Below are 11,270 nucleotides of genomic sequence, written 5' to 3'. Positions count from 1 at the left end.
CCCCCATGTTGAAGGCATGTGGCCTGGTACGGTTCGGGAGGAGCGCTCTCTCGCCCCCCCTCTTTTCCTGCGTGCTCAGATAAGGGTCTGGTATGGATTTTGGGGGGATCCCTACGCCATTTTTTATTTACATTTTGGCGCAGGGTTCCCCTTAAAATCCATACCAGACCTGGAGGGTCTGGTATGGATTTTGGGGGGACCCCTACGCTCTTTTTTTAAAAAAAAATTGGCACAGGGTTCCCCTTAATTTCCATATCAGACCCAAAGGGCCTGGTATGGATTTTAGGGGGACCCCCATGCCATTTTTTTTTAAATTTTGGTTCGGGGTTCCCCTTAATATTCATACTGGACCCAAAGGGCCTGGTAATGAACTGGGGGGGATCCCATGCTCTTTTTTTCAATGAGTTTTATCTATATTACCGAGACCCGACAATTCATCACAGCTGCGATTAGTTTTAAATGACAATTTTTCCTTTAGAAATGTCATTTTTCTGCGGTATTGTTGTAAACACGGGAAAAATGTGCCACTTTACAGGCATACTATAGACACCCCCCAGGCACAATATTTAAAGGAATATTTCATTTTTATTGTTTCACTTTAAGCATTAAAAAATCACTGTTCCCGAAAAAACGGCCAAATATTTGCATTGATCCATGTCCCCTGGGGCAGGTCCCAGGTCCCCAAACACTTTTTATGACAATAACTTGCATATAAAGCCTTTAAAATTAGCACTTTTGATTATTTATGTTCGTGTCCCATAGACTTTAACGGTGTTCGCGTGTTCGAACAAATTTTTTACCTGTTCGCATGTTCTGGTGAGAACCGAACCAGGGGGGTCTTCGGCCCATCCCTACTCCAGAGTATAAAAGAGAAGAGAGGCGCTTCTAAGCGTAGCAATATGTTGCTAAATGTTGTACTTTCATTAAATGTAACCATATTGCTACACCTAGAGGCGCCTCTCTTCTCTTTTATACTCAGTTGTGACATGACGCTACTTGTCTATCAAGACATCGCTTGTATATCAAGTCAAAATTTATTTCAAAATTTTGCTTGTCTTGCCAAACGCTCTCAAACCAAGTTACTCTCAAACCAAGGTTTTACTGTACTAGTAATGGTGGGGATTAGCGAGTATATTGTGACTGTGATAGTATGGTGGGTAATCTGGCACTAACAGACACTGGATGGGAGGGACACTAACTGACTAACTGACACTGATGTCGGTAGTGGTACTAATACAGCGATCAGTGATAATACTGTACACTGTATTATTGACACTGGCTGGGATGGAGTTAACATCAAGGGGTAATCAAGGGGTTAACTATGTGTGCTGCTTTTACTCACAGATGTGTTCTCCCTGAACCCAGAGTTGATTTCAGGGAGAAGAACCAGCCAGATCGCTGCCTGTGTACAGGACTCTGTGTGTTTGTCAACACAGAACTCTGCGCTGTGATTGGCCTCGGCCAATCAGCAGATTTCAGCCAATATCACTTTGGCTGAAATCTGCTGACAAACTGCTGTGTCCAATCATCCGAACCCAGAGGAAAGGCTGCAAAGTACGGGTGCATTGCCCACCATGGCTGTGCCGCCCACCTGCAGTAAAAGCACTGTGAGTGGGCAGCAAGGAGTTGAGATAAGGGGTCCCCCAAATATCTGGTCCTCCCACTATGTGAATGACTAAGGGGTACTTAACATGGGTACCCCTTGTTATTTATTTACAAAACATGTTAAAATGTAAATAAAAACAACTACACCATGAAAATGTCTTTATTCAAATAAATAAATAAATAAATAAACAATGTCTCACAATGTATACTATATTGTCAAAAGTATTGGGATGCCTGCCTCTACACGCACTTTAATTATTGTTATTTCAGGTAATTTTATAGCGCCATCAATTTACGCAGCGCTTTACATATACATTGTACATTCACATCAGTCCCTACCCTCAAGGAGCTTACAATCTAAGCTCCCTAACTCTCCAATTAACCAATTAACCTCCCAGCATGTCTTTGGAGTGTGAGCGGAAACACACGCAGGCACACTGCTAGGCAAGAGTGCTACCCACTACACCACTGTGCCGCCCGGTCTTAATGGCATACCAGTCTTAGTCCGTAGGGTTCAATATTGAGTTGGCCCGCCCTTTGCAACTAGAACAGCTTCACCTCTTCTGGGAAGGCCGTCCACAAGGTTTAGGAGTGTGTCTATGGGAATGTTTGACCATTCTTCCAGAAGAGCATTTGTGAGGTCAGGCACTGATGTTGGACGAGAAGGCCTGGCTCGCAGTCTCCGCTCTAATTCATCCCAAAGGTGTTCTACTGGGTTTAAGTCCAAGCCATTGAAGTTCCTCGACCCCCAAACTTGCTCATCCATGTCTTTAGCAATACTCAAGCAATATTACTGTCCGTGAACTGAACATTTTAAGGGGTTGACGACTTGTCCGGGAAATAACTCGAGTATAAAAAATTCTGCAGCCCCTGCTCTTTCTGCTAAAAGTGATCCGAGTGGCTGATTAGCCACTCACCGCTTCCCACTGACCATCACACTAATGTATCATGAATTGTAGAAATGATCATTTTAGTAGGGGGTTCCCTGAGACCGGAAAGTTATTTGAAGGGTTCCATGTTGAAAAGGTTAAGAAAGGCTGCTCTAGTACATAAGGGTCTTCAAACTACGGCCTTCCAGCTGTTGCCGAACCGAAAGTCCCATGAGGCATTGTAAAACTCTGACATTCACAGACATGACTAGACATGATGGGAATTGGGAGGGCCATAGTTTGAGGACCCCTGACTTAGAGGAACATCTGGTATGCAGGACTGCTGTGAAACCTGTACTATAAGTTGCCAATATCGGGTTTACTGCTGCAGTACAAAACACAGAGAACCTTCCGTACCTCGGCCATGGTATATCTCATCATGTGTATCACATTTCTCAGGGATCTTTGTGTTGGGTGGACAGATCCAAACTTCCACCAGTAAATAAATGTACACATGAATAGCACCAGAAGTGTTGGCCTGTACTGGTCCACACTATACATGAGGCCATATCAGGAGGAGGCCAAGGGTCTGAGGGAAGTTTCAGAAAGGATGACAGACACAACTTATAGCCCCTCCCCCATACTATAGGAAATGTTGTTATGGCTGGTAACATGAAATAAGAATGTTTGTGATTAGCAGTTATCATCAGAAGTCAACCTTCACACATTCTTATCTTCACCAAGATTGTAATAAAACAGGGATGGTCATGCAAAACCAGTTATCTTTATGGAGGTCTGTAATCTTTGGGTCTTTTACATGAAGTCATAAGGAACTGAACAGAAAAGTACTGGTTGGCTGATCATTGTCACAAAGAAATAAAATCTAGTAGTGAAAGTAATTTTTGTAGACTATGACTTTTATTACTTGCTCTGCCTGTTCAGAAATGTAAATATGGATATGGGCGAGCTGAGGCAGAAGATCCTTACATTTAGCTTTGATAACTTGAAGCCAGAGATTTTCCCAATTCCTTATCCAACCTCTTCAGCCTGCTGGGTCACCGCAAATTCTCTTTCATCAACATCTACATGTACGTTTGAGAAGATGGAGCACATAAAAACTGTGCCAAGGTGGCCAACTCTGACCATGTGTGCATTATCAATAGAGTTAGGTGAACAGTTCGAGCTCAGCAAAAGTTCGGCCCGAACATACTTTAACCTGTTCACCCATTCGGCATACACCCAAATTTACAGGATGCTCGGCGGGATGTTCGCCCGCCGTTTACCCCACAATGCACTCCATGCTTTGCCCAATTAGGGCACAGAGAATAGCTGGTTAAGAAACGGTTGGGGAAGGGATCACCGTTCCAGGTGGATGTGTGGAAATTGCACTCTCCTCAAGGTGAAAGCATCAGGTGCAGGCTAAGCATATAGCAATTAGAAGAGGGAAGGTCTGGACAGCCGCACTCCAATAGAAACACCTTTATTAAGCAAAATAACAAAAGTACAAACCACAGAAGGGTACAGGATAGAAAAACTGACGCGTTTCACACTCTCAACAGTGCTTAGTCAAAGCTACAGCTATGCTATGACTAAGCACTGCTGAGAGTGTGAAACGCGTCAGCTTTTCTATCCTGTATCCTGCTGTGGTTTGTACTTTTGTTATTTTGCACAATAAAGGCGTTTTTATTGGAGTGCGGCTGTCCAGAACTTCCCTCTTCTAACTGGTTAAGGAGCGGGCAGCCAGCCACTGCATTCTTAACAAAGGAAGAGTCATTAGCTGTCAACGTGCTTCCCCGCTTACAGCTGAACAAAAAACAAGAAAAACATTGCCGGCAAAGAAAAAATAAAAAATAAGAAAAATGAAGTGGGATTCCCCCTCCAATCCGTGTTGGGCTCTTTGAGTCTGGCATGGATTTTAAGGGGAATCCCATGCCAAAATGTAAAAAAAAAAAAAAAATGGTGTGAGGTCCACCCAAATTCAATACCAGACCCTTAGATCTGGTATGGATTTTGAGGGGAACCCCCATGACAAAACAAAAAAAAAAGTAGTGTGGGGTTCCTCCATATCCATAGCAGACCCTTATCTGAGTATGCAGCCTGGCAGGCCAGGAAAGGGGAGGGACGAGCAAGCGGCCCCCTCTCCTGAACTATACCAGGCCACATGCTCTCAACATGGGTGGGGTGCTTTAGGGCAAGGGGCTGGTGGTTGTGGGGGTCTGCGGGAATGGGGCTTATTGGAGTCTGGAAGCCCTCTTTAACAAGGGGGCCCCCAGATCCCACCCCCCTATGTAAATGAGTATGGGTACCTCCTAGTATGATGAGTATGAGCATTGTACCCCTACTCATTCACCAAAAAAGTGTCAAAAAGAAAAAAACACACACACAGTGTTTGACAATTACTTGATTAAAAATAAAAAAAATAAAGTCCCCCGATGCAGATCGATCATCGATCATGACACCCACTGCATCACCTGACTCAAAAAAGAAAAGAGTATACAAGTATAGGCGCAGTTAACTGGAAAAAATGGGTGAAAAAACCATAGCACACAGACAATATGTATATGTAAGAAAATTAATGTGTATATCTAAATTAAACATTTAAAAACACACAAATAAATTATATAATGATATATATTAAAAATATATATATAAAAAGTCCAGAGATCCAAATGAGGGAGGAGGAAATCCACAATCAGGGCTGCCTTCAAAAGGGAACTAAAACCAGGTTCCAAAATTCTGAGGAGAAGCACAAAGAGAGAGGCGCCTCTGGGTGCAGACGTAAAAACAGTTAATTCATAAATCACAAGTATAACCCTTTCATGAGCCTATTTTTGACATTTGGTGTTTACAAGTTAAAATCCGTATTTTTTTTGCTAGAAAATTACTTAGAGCCCCCAAACATTATATATATATATATATTTAGCATAGAATCTAGAGAATAAAATGGTTATTGTTGCAATATTTTATATCACACGGTATTTATGCAGCGGTGTGTTACACGCAACTTTTTGATTTTTTTTTTACGGTTTCCAGGTTAGAGTTACAGAGGAAGTCTAGTGCTAGAATTATTGCTCTCGCACTGATGATCGCGGCAATACCTCACATGTGTGATTTGAACACCGTTTACATATGCGGGTGCGACTTCCGTATGTGTGTTCTTTGCTGCGCGAGTTCGCGGGGACGGGGGCGCTTTAAAAATTTTTTTTTTTTTTATTTATTTTATTTATCTTTATATTATCAAATTGCGTTTAAAAAAAAAAAAGTGATTGCTTTTATTGCTGTCACAAGGAATGTAAACATCCCTTGTGACACTAATAGGTGGTGACAGGTACTCTTTCTGGAGGGATCCCCGATCCCTCCTTTGCACTTCAAAGTATTCAGATCGCCGATTTCGGCGATTCTGAATACTGTATATTTTTTTTAAAACCGGCGACATTGGCAGCTGAGTAAACGGGAAGTGACGTCATGACGTCGCTTCCGTGTTCACATTCAAGAGACTGGAACAAAGCCATTTCCGGCTTTGTTCCAGTCTGTCTCTAGCCACCAGAGGCGGTGGATTGTTGATCGGGTCTCCCGGTGGATCGGGAGGCCCGTTGAGAGCGGCGGGAGGCAGTGGAGGGGGGGGACGTCCCCTCCCACTCCCCCGGCATAACAGCCAAGCGGCTTTTAGCCGCATCGGTTGTTATCCCTGGAAAGCCGATCGCCGGCTCTAAAAAACGGTACTGGGATGATGCCTGCAGCTGCGGGCATCATCCCGGTATAACCCCCGAAAGCCGAGGCCGCACATCGCGTACGGTCGGTGGGAAGGGGATAAACAACTCACATTTTGAAAGTCATCAAACAGCATGTATGTATAGAACATCCATCAGAGGGGTGGCCATCAGATCAGACAAAAATGAAAAGAGCTCCGCTTGTGACTAAGGCTACCGCCCTCTGCCTGGTCTGTCGTCTGACAGTTCTTAATTAAGTAAGGAGCAGAGACACCTGGTGACATCACCTGGTGGCACCACCTCATGTGACATCACTGACCAGTGCATTTAGTTAATGTTGTTACTCAAATACGGCCAGTGGCTATATTTAGGCAATACAGTCACCCCCCCATCCCCACCACATTGATTATATAGATTTTAGTGGTTGCTGCTGGTGCAACAGGTGCCTGCAGGCTCCATGTCCAATCCGATGCTGTAGCTATCCCCTGCCTCCTCTACACTGTGAACTGAGCAATCAAAAATCAATAATCGTTCAGCTCTTGGGTCCGCGCTGAGTTCTGCCCTTCCAGTGCTCACTGGAGTGCTGGGCTGTGGAGGGGGTGGGAGCTGCGAGCTCATGCTCTCAGCGGTTTGCTTCGGGGCTGAGCCAGCTTCCAGTCAGGCATCTGGGTACAGAGCCAGTGCACTCCTTTGATCCATAGGAGAATTTTGGCAAGAAGAGCATTGGCCATAATTCTCAGTTAATTCTCACCTTCTGCAGCCTAAAAACTAAAGTGGAACTTTTTTGTAGTCCAGGATATTACACAGAACATGTGAATAGTATAACCAGGCCATAGCGCCATTGATGAAGTCTCTGGCAGAAGCTAAAAGGATAAGATCCCCGATCCAAACTGTGCTCTTCTGAGTTACTTTATTGGATCATCCATAATAGATATATAGCCATAGTGTCTCCACCCAGTGAAACCAACTCCTGCTTAACGCATTTCATCACAATGTGGCTTGATCACTAGGAACACGGTTCTTATTCTTTTACTTTCATCTGATGATAAGCAAGGTCGGGCTTCTTGAACCTGCACCTAAAATCCGGAGATCAGGTGGAGGGGCCTGCCTGGAGTGGGATGTCGGGATGGGCTCTGGCGGAAGTCGCCATTCTTTGCCTTCCATTCCGTATTGAGCCTTAACCTTTTTGGCAAAAAAGTCTAAAGACATGTACAATGAAACATGACAATAGTGATAAAAAAAATCAACCTGAACGTCTCAGGAAACTTTATTTCATCACACGAAAGATAATTATAAAAAGAGGAAACAACTGTAAAAATATTTGTATGTTTGGATAAACTTTGCCATTGTGTTCAGTGAATCTCAATTTTTGTCCTTGCTCCAATATTGCTGGTTCAGTCATCGTTTTCCTCCAGGGGTTCCTTACTCTCAACTCCATACACCTCAACAGAGGATGACCCACATTGGACATTATGGAGGGTCATACGTGTCTGATCAAACTGAAAGATGACAAGAACTCAATCTGAGCTCACTTTTTACTTTTGGGTGGAGTGGGGGGCATCAGAACCAATTTTGGGTGTTTTATGCTTTCTCCTAGATAGACCTCCCCTCGTTTACTGTCCTGATGACAATGATTTTACCAGACAGGAACTAAGAGAAAACCTTAAAGATCAACAGAGACCATACATCCCAACTCTCTAAAATTAGAACAATGCCCCATCTTACGTAGACTATAAAAATAAGTGTATAAAAAAATCTAATTGAACCTTCTTATAATGCAGTTAGTTTGCTTTTTTAACATACAAACAGCTGAAGCAAGGGTTAAAACTAGGGTTGTCCCGATAGCGATACTAGTATCGGTATTGGGACCGATACCAAGCATTTGCGCGAGTACTTGTACTCCCGATGTCCCGATGTCTAATCCAATACCTGGACAGAGGCTGCACGCAACCGGAAGTCATTGGGCGGAGTCGGTGGGCAGAGACAGCATTACAGAGAGTGAGTCCTCACCTGCAGTGGAACTAGCTAGCTAAGCTGGCAGGGGTGCAGCCGCATCAGGATTGGTGACCCGAGCCATCGCATACAGTCGCCATCAGCGGTTGAGCATCCCAACACGCACCTAGGTGCACCCCCGCAGTAAGCCAGCAGCAGACATCTTGTTACGCCCAGCCCATATAGTTCGGGCTGGGTGTAACAAGATGTCTGCTGCTTACTGCAGCTGAGTGCAAGGTGTACCAAAAGGGGTGTCACAGCACAGCATTTCAAAATAAATCCTTTCCTAATGTCATTTATTGCTGCATTTCAGTACCTGCCCATCAGTAACACCTATCAGTGCCATCTATCAGTGCCAGCCACCTGTCAGTGCCACCTATCAGTGCCCATAAGTGCTGCCTATCAGTACCCATAAGTGCCACCTATCAGTGCCAGCCATCAGTGCCAGCCACCTGTCAGTGCCACCTATCAGTGCCCATAAGTGCTGCCTATCAGTACCCATAAGTGCCACCTATCAGTGCCAGCCATCAGTGCCAGCCATCTGTTAGTGCCACCTATCAGTGCCAGCCATCAGTGCCACCTATCAATGCCAGCCATCAGTGCCAGTCACCTGTCAGTGCCAGCTATCAGTGCCCATAAGTGCTGCATATCAGTGCCACCTATCAATGCCCATCAGTCAGTGCCATCTATCAGTGCCACCTATCAATGCCCATCAGTCAGTGCCATCTATCAGTGCCACCTATCAATGTCCATCAGTCAGTGCCATCTATCAGTGCCAGCTATCAATGACCATCAGTCAGTGCCATCTATCAGTGCCCATCAGTCAAACTGTCACATGACATTAAAAAAAAGTATCGGTAATCGGCGAGTACTTGAAATAAAGGATCGGTACTTGTACTCAGTCTTAAAAAAGTGGTATTGGGACAACCCTAGTTAAAACTAACATGTTGGCACCATGTTGGATAGTCAGACTGTTGCTCTCACATGCATGGTGTTCCAAACAACAGAGTTCATATTCTTTGACCAGCACTGCTGATTGGAGCAGTGTGCAGGGGACCTCCTTGCAGTACCAGCATCACACCTTGGATTATGGATGCTTCCCATTGGCTGGTAAGGGTGTCCATCACAAGGGTCCTCAAAGGTGTCTCACAGGTTCTTCTCCTTAAAGATGTAGTGTCATGACATTGTATGGGGAGGGGCAGCACCCGGACTAGTTGGCAGGCCTGGACCTTAAAGGCAGATTGCCAATCTCCATAGTCATAGAAAGAGCCACAGAGGGTTAAATGATGGTTTACTCAGATAAAAGAAATAGTAGGAGGGGGAAAACAAAAAAAAAATATTCAAAATCATTGTACTTTCCTTCAAGAGTTATGATGAGTTTATCTATCAGGAAATCTTTTCAGAACTTTTATAGTCTCTTTTATTTGCTTCCTGAAAGTCCATAGAGAGAGAACTTTGCATCTTGTAGGTTACATAGTGAGTGAGGTTGAAAAAAAAGACACAAGTCCATCTAGTTCAACCATAAAAATAAATCAATACAAAAATAAATAATATCATACAATCCCATATACTCAATCCTATACCCACAGCTGATCCAGAGGAAGGCGAAAAACCCCAGCAGAGCATAACCAAATTTGCTACAGCAGGGGAAAAAATTCCTTCCCGATCCCCCGAGATGCAATCAGATTTTCCCTGGATCAACTTTACCTATAAATGTCAGTACCCAGTTATATTATGTACACCTAGGAAAGAATCCAGACCTTTCTTAAAGCAAGAACCACCTCTGGAGGAAGTCTATTCCACATTTTCCCAGCTCTTACTGTAAAGAAACTTTTCCGTATATGGAAACTGTGAAGTTTCTTCACAGTAAGAGCTGTGAAAATGTGAAATAGACTCCCTCCAGAGGTGGTTCTGGCCAGATCAGTAGATTGCTTTAAGAAAGGTCTGGATTCTTTTCTAGGTGTACACAATATAACTGGGTCCCGACATTTATAGGTAAAGTTGATCCACCCACACATGAACCACTCACACATGAACCACCCACACATGAACCACCCACACATGAACCACCCACACATGAACCACCCACACATGAACCACCCACACATGAAATGTGCACCAAGCCTGGGAGCCAGGGTCTTAACCACTTCCGGACTGCTCACCATCGTTATCCGTCGGTACTTTGAAGAGGAATATCGTTGTTATGGTAGCAGCTAGGTGCCATAACCCCGGTATCCTCTTCTTCAGCGGGCGGTCCTCTTCAAGATAAAAGTGGTCTCTGCAGCAGATTCACTGCAAGATCACTTTTATCGGTGCTGGGAGAGGGCCCCCCCCTCCCGCTGCGTTCCGGTGCCCTCCGCTGCTTACGGCAGCCGTCGGCAGCGGTGGAGGCGAACAGATGTTGTCCCTTGTGTAACATGGAGATGAGTGAGGGGAAGATGGCCCCCACCCGTCTCCATATCATTGCAGAGCGGAAGCGACGTCAAAACGTCACTTCCACCCATAGCTCTTAAAGGGTCATTTTTTTTTTGTATTTTTTTAAATGACATTTTTTTTAATAGCATTTTAGTGTAAATATGAGATGTGAAGTCTTTTTGAGCCCAAATCTCATATTTAAGAGGTCCTGTCAGGCTTTTTTTCTATTACAAGGGATGTTTACATTCCTTGTAATAGGAAAAAAAGTGATACAATTTCTTTTTTAAAAGAACAGTGTAAAAATAAAAAATAAAAGGTAAAATAAACAAGAAAAAAGAAACTAAATTTTAAATGCGCACCGTACCGCCGAGCTCGTGCGCAGAAGCGAACGTATATGTGAGAAGGGCCCGCATATGAAAACAGTGTTCAAACCACACATGTGAGGTATCGCCGTGATAGGTAGAGCGAGAGCAATAATTCTAGTCCTAACACAAAACAAGCAACCTGTAGAATTTTGTAAATGTTGCCTATGGAGGTTTTTAAGGGTAAAAGTTTGTCGCCATTCCACGAGCAGGCGCAATTTTGAAACGTGACATGTTGGGTAGCAATTTACTCGGCGCAACATTATCTTTCACAATATAAAAAAATTGGGCTAACTTTACTGATGTCTTATTTTTTA

This window comes from Aquarana catesbeiana, linkage group LG06 (genome assembly GCF_042186555.1).
Source record: "Aquarana catesbeiana isolate 2022-GZ linkage group LG06, ASM4218655v1, whole genome shotgun sequence".
Classification (NCBI taxonomy): domain Eukaryota; kingdom Metazoa; phylum Chordata; class Amphibia; order Anura; family Ranidae; genus Aquarana; species Aquarana catesbeiana.
The sequence above is the reverse complement of the archived record's forward strand: the minus strand, read 5'-3'. Positions refer to the sequence as shown.